This window comes from Pogona vitticeps, chromosome 2 (assembly GCF_051106095.1).
Source record: "Pogona vitticeps strain Pit_001003342236 chromosome 2, PviZW2.1, whole genome shotgun sequence".
Classification (NCBI taxonomy): domain Eukaryota; kingdom Metazoa; phylum Chordata; class Lepidosauria; order Squamata; family Agamidae; genus Pogona; species Pogona vitticeps.
The window spans coordinates 88290160-88305388 of NC_135784.1; the positions used below are offsets into that span (position 1 = coordinate 88290160).

Consider the following 15229-nt stretch of genomic DNA (forward strand, 5'->3'; position numbering starts at 1 on the left):
TGTAAGTTCACAGTTTAATTTGCCAGCAGTGGCAGTGTTAGGCCGACACAGTAAAACAAGATAACGTTAAAATGTCAGAACGAGAGGGGCCATGAATGATGCATTACTCACTGCAGGAACTTGCACTTGTCATGCCTTTCTACCAAAGTGATGTTAACTACCTTTTGAGAGCCTTATTGGGCTGGTATTACTTAGAAATAGGATCATTAGTTCACCCAGTCTGATTAGGAGGTTGCTATGGTTGATTAACTCTTCTGGAGCTGGGATCATGGTTGGGGCATTAAATGAATTGCATCGGGTTATGCTTCTAGAACTAATTTTACAATTATTTTTGTGCAATTGCTTATGGTCGTTTACATGTGTGTTTCCTTAACAAGGTGCTGAACTTATTGAATGAAAGAAGGAGGCAGAAATTCCACCCCTGGCATGTGCTTCAGGGCAAGAGTGAGCTGAAGGGTGGATTAGAACCTGCTGGTAGATCGAGTGGATCGCCAAGGTTTTCTGCTTCAGGGCACTTGAACAGCAGCAATGGAAAAACATCTATCCTTCCTATTGTTCCTATTTGACATTGGGTCGGGTCACTTCTCACGTATGGCAGACCTACGAATTTCATGCTAAACTACTTCTCTTATGTGTATTCCGCCTTTGCCCCAATGTGGAAACCCAAGGACGACTCCAAAATATTTAAAAATGCATGCTAGAAAGACAGTAAGCTGCAATATTAAAATGAAATTAAACAGTGTTGAATTATCATATTATGATGAACTCTGCCTATTCCTGCTCTGGGTAGCCAGCTGGCCAGTTCTTTCACCTTTAAAAGTAACGATGTGTAGAGAGCGACATGTATAGTTACATATGTGGAGAGCTGCATCTGGAGGTTTCACCAGTACAGACAGGGACATCAACCCTTGTGAATGTTGCATGTTAAGCTGTTGTGAAAGGCAGACCTGCAGCTGGAAAGCTGGCAGCCCTAATATGCTCATCTAATGCTAAGATTTGTATCTCTTTCACCAGCAAGCTTTCGTTTGTTCTACTTGCAGTTTAGGTTTCCACTTTTTATTTTGGTCTAGCTTTTGTGTCTTAAATGCCAGCTAGATATGCAGAATTGTAGCTGGGAAAGCTTTTGATGATGTGGAGATTAGGTGATAGGAAATGGTTCTCCTGTAAATTTTCTGCACACCAACCTCCTGATAGAGGCTGAGGAACAAGGCTAGCAATAAAATTAGCACCCCTGCTTGTAATTCGCTGGCACCATTATGTGATTAATATGATTGAAGGTGCCATAATACACTATTAAATATAGTATATGTAGTAGAACAAGAGGTGGGAGTTATTCTAGATTAATCAATGCAGAATATAATGGTCTGATCTTATTTATCGAGCTTTTCAGCACTCCTGTGTCATAGCAAACATTCAGTACCTTTGAAGTAGTAGTAATATTGGACTTTAAGAGTGGCTGAAGCCCTTCTAAAGAAAAAAAAAGCAGGATTAAAGATGTCCACATAATAGAAGTTGTACTGTGAAAATTGTAGGATTACCAGACAGGAATGATAAGGAATATATGTCATGGACATGGATGCACCATGTTGAATAATCTAGAGAGTGTTTACAAGCTGAATGCTTTTTATTTCTGCACTTGGTTCGTTGTGGAGGGAGTTCATTTAATGCATCCACCTGCCATGGATAATCTCGATTCTGATTTAAGAGAGTGCACCCTGAAAGTGTTATATGAAATAAGGGCTTGACCCTAGGCTCATTGAAGTTGGTGGAAAATCTCCAGTCCTTTATGATGTTCTATGGCTGTTGTGAATAATAATAATCATGAAAAAAGAGTCTTCTTGCTATCAGTGGGAGTGGAATCATTCCATAATAGAAAAGGGGCCAACATATGTCACTTTCACACCACTTAGAAATTCTTCAGGAATAAATAATAATAAAAAAAACAGGCTTGATCCTGAAAACCAAGCTGTTAACAATTATCTGAGATGGGAGAGTTGAAGAAACATAAATCGAGGCCAAATAGACTTTTATAGCCCCAAATACTTTTGTATGTGGATAAAACCATAACATGATGTCTAATTCCAAACAAGCAGACATTTCTGTTGCCTCCTGCCCTTGTATCATCTGAAATGTAAGTGAGATAACCTTTCAACCTTTGCTGAATGCTCTGAGGTCAGACACAAATGAAGTAATTGCCACTGTTTGGGCCATGACTTCATCAGGACTTGACTCAGGGCCTGAAAGAGTAAAAAAAGAGAAGAAATTACAGATTATTGCATATCTTTTGATGTGTCATCCTTCCATCTGATGTGTATGCAGCTTGCTAAGGAAGCTAATCTTTGTTCTTGTTTTGGAGCATCCTCCTGCCCTCTTGGGTTGAACTACAGCCCTACTTCTCAAAGTTACCTTGTTCCCTCAGTGCTGTCCCCTACAATGGGCAGTAATTACACCTTGAAACTAGGTATAATTGCACCTTGAAACTAGGTTAGGTGAGAAATGTCCTCAGTCTGCATTTGAGTTCAGACTGAACCGAACTGTCACTGAACCTAAGCATGTCCTTGAGTGTGGTTTGCCTTCTAAATCTAAAGCATATTTCCAAAGAAGACAAAGTGATATGTAAATATATGTGTAAATAAAATAAACATATCTAAGAATAAACCCAACAGCTTTTTTTAAAAAGTGGAGAAACTATTTGTTTTTCAAAAAATATGCACAAAGGTGCTTTACTCATTAGAAAATAGTTGGGAATTGTGTACATTTGCAAGGAGCACTTACAAAAGTGCATGCATCTGAAAAAATGCATACAGTAAGTAGGGATTGTGCAAAATGTGCGTGCCAGATTCAGGGACAAACAAAGCAATCCAACGTGGAATAGCCTTAGTGTTGAGAAGATGTTTAGGGCAGCTTCACACTTTATATACTGGGACGTGGTGGTGCTGTGGGCTAAACCGCAGAAGCCTGTGCTGCAAGGTCAGAAGACCAAGCAGTCGTAAGATCGAATCCACGTGATGGAGTGAGCGCCCGTCGCTTGTTCCAGCTCCCGCCAGCCTAGCGGTTCGAAAGCATGCAAATGCAAGTAGATAAATAGGGACCACTTCGGTGGGAAGGTAACAGCGTTTCGTGTCTAAGTTGCACTGGCCATGTGACCACAGAAGATTGTCTTCGGACAAAATGCTTGTTCTATGGCTTGGAAACGGGGATGAGCACCGCCCCCTAGAGTCGAACACGACTGGACAAAAAATTGTCAAGGGGAACCTTTACCTTTACACACTTTATATGGCAAATAGTGATTCCTGTTAGCAACAAAGAAACAATAGGACAAAACATGTGAAACTTGCAGCAACATGTTGCACCGCACAGTGTTTCTGCTTAAAGTTCCTGTCAGCAAGGCATGCCATGCCCCTTTCCAGTCCTTCAAGATGGGTGGCACTTATATTTCTCTACATATCACATGTTTGCTACAGGAAATTCTGCTGCCCTTGTTTCCCTGTAGCACTTACTCATACCATGGAAATGATGGGGTTGACCTCAGACTGACTTCAGAGCCAGAGTCTACCAGAAAACTAATTTGTATGTAGGGGTTGCTGGATGGGTTCCTTGTTTTTCAGATGTCTTTTATAACAACTGAGGGTCTGGGGCAGGCTGGAAGAAGGGTCTTCCCAATGCTCCCTACCTTTCTCGCTGAGAGCCAAGGCTTCTGCAGCACCATTAGAATGTAGATTATCATATTTAAAACCTGTGATGACACCACTGTACCCATCTGAATGATTAATCTGCTCATTAAAAGAGTGCCGATGGGCTAGTCTAATTAGAACATGGATCTTCTTAAAGGACATTGCAGGGTCGGGAATAGGAAATATTACTCATAACATAAAGTAGGGATTAATTACACTACTAAATACTATTGTATGAAATTTGCATATGGGTCTGGTCATAGGCAAGAGGTTAGGAGAAGTATGGCATCCTATTTTTTTTATTACCTTTACGAATAAGTGAGATACTCTTTGAAGATTGTGCAGCTTGAAAAATTGTATGATATCCAGTTTTACGCCCTTTTAAAAGATGACTGGATGACACAGGTTATATCAAGCCCTAAAGCAATACTTTGCCAGGTCTAGATTAACCCTATAACATGCCTTATCTATTGCATTCTAGACAGACCCTTGCTCTCAAGTCAGTTCTGACTTTATGACAACCGCTTTTAGGGTTTTTTTTTTTAAAGGTAGAGAGTACTCAAAAGTGGCTTACCATCCCCTTCTGGGGGCACCCTGGGAACGAACGACACAGGCTGTCTCTTCTGGGATGGTGTGGATGGTTGTTGTGGTTTTTTTGGGGCTCTTTGGCCTTGTTCTGAAGGTTGTTCTTCCTAATGTTTCGCCAGCCTCTGTGGCCGGCATCTTCAGAGGACAGCACTCTGTGCTCTGAAAGTGTGGATGTTTCTCCTTACTCTTCTAATGATGGAAGGCTGGATGGGAGAGCCTTACACAAATATTTCATAGCATAGAGCCAGTTGACCCAAGGGTTTTTTTCCCAGTGGAGACAATAGGACCCTGATTCATGTGCAGAAGCCATTTGTGGGGATTGTATATCAGGCAAAACCCAAAGAGGGATAAATATTTTGCCAGTTTAAAAATAAACTGTTATATTTTAATGTGAGCTTTGATGGATTAGCAATGTCAGCATGCCTGGGTTAGTAAACTGAATATTACTGCAGTCCTAGCAATGGGAAGTATCCTTCACCACACTTCAGTGTGGAAGGCAAGCTTGGAGAATGCAAGGCAGTCTGCATGTCTCTCCCACCACTGCCCTCCCATATCCTTCTCTTAGCAAATGTTCCTTAGCAGCTACCAGCTGGGGTGATTCTACCTCATGGCAGGACCACACCTGATGCTATGTGTGGCATTTGTCATCCCTTTTTAAGCAGAAGTATTGATGCTAATAATTATGAGCAGAGGAAAGAGTCATTTGTCGCAGTGGCAGTAGCACTGCCTTATACAGTAATAGAGGGTAGCACTACAATAATGTCCATATAACACTCTGAATTTTTTAATTTTTAAAAATGTTTTGATGACTGAGTGGTTCCTGAAGGAGTAGGTGCTGCATACATGGGGCTCTACAGCTTAACAGAGGTGACTTCTAAAGGCTGGATCTCTGTTTAATGACTATCATTAGAGCACAGAAAGCTGTTATCCTGATGCACTTGAGGCACTTAGATGCATACAAAAAACAAAAGGCATAGGATCTTTTTGATTCAGTGTCTTCATATGTTAGCTATTCTTATGCTGTAGCTCTCTTTCTTTACGTCACTGCAGGAATGTTCTGGAGCAGTGAAGAAGACATTTGTTAGTGATAGATCCAGAAGCTAATAATTTAGTTAAAACAGGACTCATTGTTGCTGCATGATCCAAGAACCGATGGAAGATCTTTGTAAGACTTCCCTTTAAAATGAGTTTTCACATGCATCCCCTTTAACTTCAGCTTCCTATAGCTCATCATGTACATTTTGGTAAAATGAACATCATAACTAAGCATTTGTCACTAAACAATGAGATCATTTGGGTGTGGATAGGAAATCTGAATGACATAGTTTTCCAGTAACTCAGAGATAAGCTGGCCAAATCTTTTGCATTTATTCAAATGTGTAATGAAAATGGAGAAGAATTAAGGGAGACCTTACAAACGAAAGGCACACATTTTTAGTCTGAAAAGAATGTATTTATTTATTACATTTATTTATTTCATTTTTATTTCACCTTTCTCCCAATGCAGAAACTGAAGGCAACTATTAGAAATGTTTTTTAAAAATATAGAAATTAATTTGTATAAGTTACATTTTTAGAAGATACATAATATAGTTATATAATAAAAGGCCACTAGCATAATGCAATTGGAAGCATAAATATACACACACACAAACTGCTGCAGCATCTCCCATTAGAAGCTCCTTTCTCTGCAGCCAGTTCAGTTGCTAAAGTTCAGGATGAAGAAAAAGGTCTTTGTGAGCCAGGCAGGAGGGAACCAAGAGATGGACTTCCTTGGAGATCTTAATCTCTGAGGAGACTTATATGGGAAGATTGGGTTCTTCAGATATCCTGGAGCAGAATTATATGGGGCTTTTGCTCACCCCAGACTCACCCCACCATAACTATGTAATTAAAAATGTACCAGATTTTTCCATGTATACAACCCCCCAATGTATAAAACAACCCCCTACTTTTGACCCTTGATGGAGGCAGAGGAGCAGTTAATGGACAACTGATGCTCCATCTCTGTCTCTCCTGCTGCTGCTGTCTCCGTTGCCCGCTCGTTTCCCTCCTCCAGTGTGACTGCTGGGGCTCACCTCCAGCCCTAAGGAGACGATTGCTGGAGGAGGTAATCCGGTGGCAGCAGCAGGAAGAGGTGCCCGAGCTGCGCGAGTGCTTGTTTGCCTCTGCCTCCTGCTGCCTCTGCCACTGGAGGAGACAAGGTGGCGACCTGAGCTGAGCCTGTCAGTCCCACTGGAGGTGGTGATCAGGCGGACGGGGGAGGCAGCAGGCGCCCAAGCATGTGTGGATGCTCCTGCGCCTCCGTCTCTGCCTCCTCTTCCTGTGGCCGCCTCGGTCGCCAGAGGGGACAGGCCATGAGCTCTGGAAGAACAGTTGGGCAGTGACAGTGGCGGCAGCAAGAGGCGCCCGAGCGCGCATGTGACTGCCTCCTTCCATGTATTATTTTAGGAAAAAGTGTCATTTTATATATGGAAAAATACGGTATTTACTCCATTACTGGGATTTATGTGTGGAACAAGTCTCAGCTGGGTTGCTTATAGTGGAATCCATAATTTGATTCATATCTCCTTGTGCCTTTAAATGAACACTCCTCTCCATATTTTGCCACAGTAAATTCCCCATCCCCATAACAAATTTTACACATAACATCAGCTGAATTGTGGCATGTGGTTTTAAGTGAAATAATGTGCTCCCCCTGAAACATGAGCTCCAGTGTTGTCTGCTCTGTCAAATTCAGGCCTCTTACCTTAGGGCTATCATCACTTTTGTGAGTTTCATTTTGCCTAAAATGGCTTCTTCATTTGTAGCCCCATAGGATTCACTTTTAAACTGTTTTCAAGTTCATTGTAGAGTATGATTTCCTACCTTCTATGATATGAGGCGTTAAACCGGTTCAGAAGAGTAGGGGCTGCAGGTGGCCTGGAAGCCATCCTGATGCCCACCATCTTTCATTCCCTTAATATTCTGATAAGTATCATTTATGTTTGTGCACGAGGAGGTGATAGCTTTATTAGATCACTAAAAAGCAAGGAACATGGTGGTGCTGTGGGTTAAACTGCAGAAGCCTCTGTGCTGCAGGGTCAGAAGACCTGCACTCGTAAGATCGAATCCACGCATCAGAGTGAGCCCCCGTAACTTGTCCCAGCTCCCGCCAACCTAGCAATTCGAAAACATGGAAAATGCAAAATGCGAGTAGATAAATAGGTACCACCATGGTGGGAAGGTAATGGTGTTCTGTGTCTAGTCACGCTGGCCACGTTCATTCATTCATTCATTCATTCATTCATTCATTCATTCATTTATTTATTTATTTATTTATTTATTTATTTATTTAATTTATACCACACCCATCTGGTCTTCTGACCACTCTGTTACCATGGAAGATTGTCTTTGGACAAACACTGGCTCTACAGCCTGGAGACAGGGATGAGCACTGCTCCCTAGTCAGACACGACTGGACAAATTGTCAAGGGGAAGCTTTACCTTTACCTTAAAAAGCAAGCAAGTATTGAAGCTAATAAGATTATGAACAAACGAGAAAATCATTTGTTGCAGCCACAGTAGTGCTTCTTTGTAATAAAAGGTAGCATTATGGTAGCTTCCATATAATTCTCTGATTTCTTCTCTTTTTTTTTTTGTGAATGAATGGTTGCTGAAGGAGCAGTTGCTGTTTATGTGGAGCCCTGAACTTTAACAGACGTGATTGATTTTTTTAGCGATCTAATAAAGGTATAACTTGCTCTTATATTTGCATTGTTTGGGGGACCTCACAGCCTTTTCCCAATTTATATTTGTAACTTTTGAGTCCTTGAGGCATGGATTCAAGGATAGAATTCTTTTTTTTTTTAAAGAAGTAATTGGGATCTTGATGTTGTGTATGTGTCTGCTATTTATGGTGCATGAGAATCTCTCAGACAAAGAGGTAGTTTGGAAGTGCAGATGCTGGGTCTGGCTATCTGATCAGCATTGCTTGTACCTTCCTTGAACACCCAAGGCATGGTTTCAGAGACAGAAAGAATTATGTTTCTGGTTTGGTGTTGCTTGGCCTTGAATTCATTGGACAAATCACCACCTCACAGCAGGTTTCTGTTTGTGAGCATTACAAACAAAAACAACTCGCCCAACCTTTCCTTTGTCAATATTAAGTTGATTCCAATTGCTGAGGATTTTGCTGCTGATTTGTTTTCAGCAAAGCGTGTGTATTAGATGGATGGCTGAGGGAAGCCGGCTGCATTTACTGATAGGCGGGTTGTTGACTCTGTTGTTTACATGTTTGGAATGACACCGCCCCTCAATCTGTTTCAGGCTTATCAAATCGCTTCAACTAACTCCCGCACCACCATCAATATTGGTCCAAATCTGTCACTCTGGCAACCTTCAGCATTTGTTTGAAAAGCTGGTTAAACCGTTGCAGAAAGCAGTAAAGTTGCAAGGCACGTAGAGGTTTATTGCATATATCACAATGAGAGGAAAGTTAGAGTCTGCTCCCTGAGATAAATATCTGAGGATATGGACATGAGTTCTAGTTTGTCTTTTACTCTCTAACTTCTTTTACTCTCTAACTTGCAAATTAGGAGCAAAATGCTAGGCAAAAATTCAGAGCAAAAACAACAAAACAAAGTTCCCACCACATCAGCGTTAAAGAAAGTGTTAAAGAATCTGTCATTGGGACTCTGTTCAAAAGCACTGGTTTTTTTCCCCTCCAGCTATCAAACCATGCAAAACCCACACAAGATGCCTTCCGTGGCCCTTTACAGGATATGGAAGGCAAGAAAGCAAGAAAGCATCTTGTGTGAAAAAGCCCTCCTTTGGCGTACAAAGTCTTACCAAGTTATGTGAATGGGGAAAGTTTTGTAACTGGCCTTAGAGTTTGACATAATATCTCTCAGTTGGAGTTGGTGCTTGTTAGTGTGAATAACAAGGATTTAGTGTGTGTGTGCATGTGTGCCATGAAAGCAGTCGGGTCACTATTAGTGGAGCAATGATGGCAGCTATGCCTGTTTCAACATACAGTCAGGGGTTCTTTTGGGAGTGAAAAGGAGGAAGAAAAATGGATATTGTTGTGGTAATTGCAATCTGAACATGCTTGCGTGTAAAACATGCCTGGTGTTAATCAAGAATAGATGAGAGGGAATCCAGGATCCAGCACATAATCCAGCACATAAAGCAACTGCATGCCACATTTTCAAATAAAAATATTACGAAATGGTGTTCAGCCTCAGAGGTGGATGATCATTGAAGGTAAAGATGTGGGCAGCCCAATCAGCCGCACAAATTAGAGCCATTTGATTTGCATGGATTAACAAGGGGAGGTCACAACCTCATGGCAGGTCGGTGATGCCACTGGGGATCAAGAAACAAACTTTGATTCATCTTCATTTCTTTCTCCTTTTACTTCTTTCTATTAAGTAATCATGCTGTTCCATTGTAACCGGAGCACCACTGCTGATAAAGGAAGGCTTGTCATTTAAATTCATCTAAGTTAGGACCCCACTGAGCTCTGTCAGATATCAATCACAATGCAGTGGGGAGATGTTTTCTGACAGATGCCTGTCTTCCTTTCTCTCTTATACACAGTGGCAGAATAAAGGTGTGTGTGTGTGTGTGTGTGTGTATACATGTGCGTGCGTGTGTGCGTGCGCGCACACACACACACACACACACACACACACACACACACACACACATACACACACACACACACACACATCCTGCCCAGTACTGTTCTTACCATTTTCAGCTTGCAGATACTTTCAAAATATTTCCTAAAATGAGCACTGCTTTTGCAAGAGGAAGGGGGGAAGGGATCTGCCCCATGCTGTCTTAAAATCGAAGGCATGTGGGAGAGATCTGTCAAGAATTTGTTTTCTCCACCAGATTGGGCTTATGAGATAGCTTTTCATTTACGCTACTCCAAACGAAGAAATCGCAAGTTCCTTCACAGTGTAAGAACAATGCTATTGATTCCCATTCAGTTCTAGAATTGCTCTCTGCCTTTGCAGAGACAAGCGCTTGTACATGATACCTGCAACTACCATGTGAATGAACACTACAGGTATTGTGAACTTCATTCTAGATATCAGCTGCTCAATCTAGGTTTAGGGTGGGTAACCTGGACCATCCAGCCCACAGCGAATGCAAGAAATGGAGGGCTGTTAGGGTTGCAGCAGTTGACAAGCACTGTTTGAAACTGTTTTAAGGAAGGTTGTAAAAAGAACATATCCATCCCATTTGCACACCCTTGATTTCTGATATTAAGTTTTAATTTAATGACTACCTGAAACAATTGCAAGGAACTGAACATTCAAGCCATGCAAAAGTATGGAGCTGGGCAGCAGAAAAGACCAGAAAATTTTTACAGGATCCTGTGATTACCAAGATAACTTGACATTATTGGCCACTATGTCAAGAGTGCCATAGATAGACTGTTGGATAAGGACATGCTTGAGTTCCTGGTCAGCCGTATGTCACAATCACTTGGCTTTGATTTCCTACTGGCCAGCTAGAAGCCACAGCATGTGATATATCAACAACATGGATATGGTTCCACAGAAGATCTGGAGAATAGTTGTGCCAAAAAGGAGTGGGAGTTCCTTGTCTGTGGAATGTGACGGGACCATACTGGAATTTGCTTTAGACAAGAAAAAGTGGGCGAATTGTCGAGTCTGTTTGTGTTTTAGAAGAAGAACAGATGCTGAACTTGGAAGTAACTGGTTTGTAAGACATGGTGTTTAGGGAGTTTCTTGGCAAAGATGTGGGACCATTTGTGCCAGTAGGTGTGGCTGTAGTCAGTCCCTGGAAATGGCCAACACTGTGCATTGAAGAGCAATTAATGTTCTGTATTTTAGATTGGAAAAAAAATGCACTAACATGCTTGGCTTGCTTTTAATATGAAACTAAAAACACATAACTGCATTTCCCACCAGCATTTTTTTTCAGAGTGATGAAATGTAAGTTTCGTTGAGATCCATACTTTTAGCTAAAATTCAACTGAGGTTTTATTTTAGACCACAAGGACTTTGGGTCTTAGGACCTATGATGCATTGATTTACCAAATGGCAGGCAGTTAGCTGGGCCTTAAAAGGCCCAGAGAAAAATGATGCTTAATCAACTGGAAAATGTTACTATTTGCATCAGCACAATAAATAGGGAAATAACTTCTACTTTCAGTTCCTCAGAGAAAATAAATGGCATAATGAAATTCTGTGTGATGTTGAACATCACTTTGTACACAAAAGTCAATTAATGCTTTATTTTTTAAAAAGATCCAAAAACCCCTATTATGCAAAAAAAAAAAAAACAGGTGGGGGGAGAGAACATTGTTTTCTGAATAAAGGGAGGTGCTCTTTGTAACAGGAGTATTTGTGATTCCTTTTGATTCCATTAGCATTTTGGTCACTGAAAGAAAAATGTGGTGAAAGAAGTTGCTTTCTACCTATGTATCTTGCTTTTAACTTGGTAAAGCATCTCCTTAAGCTTTCAATAGGTGTTTGTATCCTGACAATTTTAAGATACTAGTTTCACTTTTTTTGTTGGAATTCTTCCATCCTGAAGTCAGTGGTGTACTCGTCTGAAGCCAGGTAACCAGAAGACAGAGTAATGGCCTCTTAATATGAATGACTTTTAAAGTGGATGGATGGATGGATCGATGGACAGACGGACGGATGGACGGATTGATGGACTGATTTAAAATTTAAAATCCACCTTTCTCCTTGGAAAGGACTCAAGGCAGCTTAAAACAATGAAAAACAATATTTAAAGTTGAAAACAACGAGTCTACAACAGTGGTTAACATCATTAAAAGACAATATTTAAAACTATGAACAATGAATAAGGAGGCATCTTATGACATTAACAGGCAATATTAAGGCAAAGATGAACAGAAAGAAAGGCCTCTCCTGATTATCTTAACACCCAAACCATCTCATAATGAGAGATTTGACCAGGGCCATTTAGGGCTTTAGAAGTTAAAACCAGCTCTTTAAATTGTGCTTGGTAACTGATTGGCAGCTAGTGGAGCTGCTGAAACTGGTGGATTATGCGCTCCCTGTAACCAGCCCCAGCCAGCAATCTGGCTGCCGCATTTTGAACCTGTCAAAGTTTTCTAACACTTTCCATTGGCAGCCCCACATAGAGTGCATTACAGTAATCTAGCCGGGAAGTAACTAGGGAGTATGCCACAGTGGCCAGATCAGATCGCTCAAGAAGCAGACAGAACTGGTGCACTGGTTTTAATTGTGCAAGTACACACCTGGCCACCACTGCAACCTTGGCATCCACTTCAGAGATGAATCCAGGAGCATCCCCAAACTGCGTACCTGTTTTTCCCAATGGGAGTGCAATCCCATCCAGTACCAACTGCATTCCTATTTGTTGATCTGCCTTCTGACTGACCGGTAGCACCTCTGTCTTGTCTGGATTAAGTTTCAGTTTATTCACCCTCACCCAGTCCATTACTGATACCAAGCACTGATCTAGAGCTGAAGTAGCTTCCTTGGATTGAGGTGGCAAGGAGAGCTACAGTTGGGCATCACCCACATACTGACAGCATACAGCCCCAAAATTCTGGATAATTTCTTCCAGTGATTTCATGTAGATGATTAATAACACAGGAAACTAAACAGAACTCTGAGAGACTCTACAGGGTTTTGAACAGAAGTTCTCCAGGATGACCTTCTGAGTTGTCTCCTCCAGGAAGGACTGGAGCCACCATAAAACAGGGCTCCCAAATCCCATTCCAGAGAGACTGGTCAGGAGGATATTGTGGTCGATAATATTGAACGCCGCTGAGGGGTCCAGCAAAACCAACAGGGGCACAGATCCTCTATCCATTTCCTATCATAGGTCATCTACCAAGGCAACCAAAACTTTCTCTGTCCCATAACCAGGCCTGAAGACAGATTGAAATGGATCTCGATAGCCTGTCTCATCCAGGAACCCTTGGAGCTGAGAGGCCACAACATGCTCTAGTACCTTTCCCAAGAATGGGATATTAGATACTGGTCAGTAGTTATTCAGTATTGTGGGATCCAAAGGAGGCTGCAATCACCCCCATGGAATAGGCCTTCCAATGGGCCCTAGCTCTTTTTTGAGCAGATTCACTCCAAGTTTTCCTTCATCATCACTCAGAGTTTTTTGACAGATTTGTGGGGGATAATGCTATGATTTACTACTATTAGCTACAGCTGCACATTATCAGCAACTGGTAGCCGTAACACTGAATACCGGTTGCTGGAGAACATCAGTAGAATGGAGCTGTAACACTCATAAGGGTTTCCCTTGGACATGGTGGAACTTGGCTGGTAGAACTTGGAATTCTCTTCCACTTTCAGTCTGATCTGGCATCTGTCTTTGTATGTTGTTATTTCTGTCTTGCACTAGGCCAAGTTAAAATAATGTATTGGCAGGGCAACAACGCAAAACAAAAAGTTCCCCTTCCCCATTATATTATAATAAGGAATGATAACATGCATTTAATACATATTTTGACAAGGAATCAGGAGAAATAGCTCTATGTGGAAAGAGTGAAAGAACTGGACATGTTTAGCTTTGAGAAAAGAAAACTGAGGGGAGATATAATAACACTTTTCAAATAGACGAGGGGAGAGGCAGGAAATGTTCTCAATCACCCCACAGTGCGGGGCAAGTAATAATGGGTTCAAGCTACAGGAAGCCAGTTTTAGGTTCACTAACAGAAAAAAAACCTTCTGAACTGCTGGAGCAGTACGACAATGGAGCCAATTACTTTGGGAGGTGGTGATCATTCCAACACTGGAGGCATTCAAGAGAAAATTGGACACCTATCTGTAGGATCTGCTCTGATCTGGATTCCTGCATTGAGCAGGGGTTTGGATTCAGTGGTCTTACATGCCCCTTCAAACTCCATTATGCTATGATTTATTTCATTTCTTTATGGTTTCACATATTCAAAATCTCATATTCATCCTCCACCACAAATATTAATTTGTTTGCTTATTTTGATCCATTCTTACAAAGCCTAACAGAAAATAAACTGTGGCCCATCCCAATTTTTAATCCCATGCTGGAACTATTTTTTTTAAATAAAAACATTTTGTATATTTTTGGTCGTGCACATCAAGTTCAGTAGATGTACAATTGACATACAGTAAAGCAACCTGTGCAAAAGACTGAACATAGTAGATGGCAGTAATGAAAACTATTTACTATGTTGGGATAATATATACTACATTTGTTAAAACAGGCAGTATATTTAAGATGAAGGGCTAAAGCCATTTGTTAGTGCCTCCTAGAAGAGACATTTCAAATGAATCAAAGTTTTTAAGCCAACACTCATGTAAATTCTGTTGATTCAGTGCATTTACAATTAATAGCACCTGATAATACATCAAAATCAAGGACTCTGCAAGATCCTGGATGCTGGCGCTTTTCAGATGATCTTTATTGTTGAGTCACTGATGCAGCCCATGGAACCTTAAGAAGCTCTGTCTACAATTCCCTGCAGTCCAGCTGATCAGCCATTGGTTAGACAGGTGGGAACAACTATTAACAGTGGCAAAGCCACCACTCTTATCAGGATTGTTGAGGGAGTAGAGGTTAAAGATTCTGCTCCTAAATAGGGGTGGAATGAATTTCTGTGCCCTGGTGCTAAACACCCCACCAACTTGTGTTGTCCCCCAAATAATTTAGTGGGTGGTAGTTTGTCCACCTCTGGTTTAGGTAATCAGGGATGGGTTGTGGTATGAGAAAAAAAGTGAAAGCTTCTGGGGAAACTTTGAAAGAAAGTGTACTTCCATGTTACTCCAGGAACTGTGGTTTCTTCTAGCAAACCTAGTTAAGAAATCTGGCACTGAAAACATACTTTGTTCCTGGTTTGTTTAAGGAGTAACAGTTCCCTGTTCAAAATGCATAAATGTCATTAATGAATGTGGACATTTTTACATTCTTACTGTTGTGGATGAAGGAGAAAAGGAGTGGAGGAAGAG

The 15229-nt window shown here is 41.3% G+C and overlaps 1 protein-coding gene across 6 annotated transcripts in view; it reads left to right on the forward strand.

The window, feature by feature from the left end:
* Positions 1-15229, forward strand: part of EBF1 (EBF transcription factor 1) — a 447315-nt gene that overhangs the window by 157437 nt on the left and 274649 nt on the right. The gene's annotated exons all lie outside the window — the stretch shown is intronic.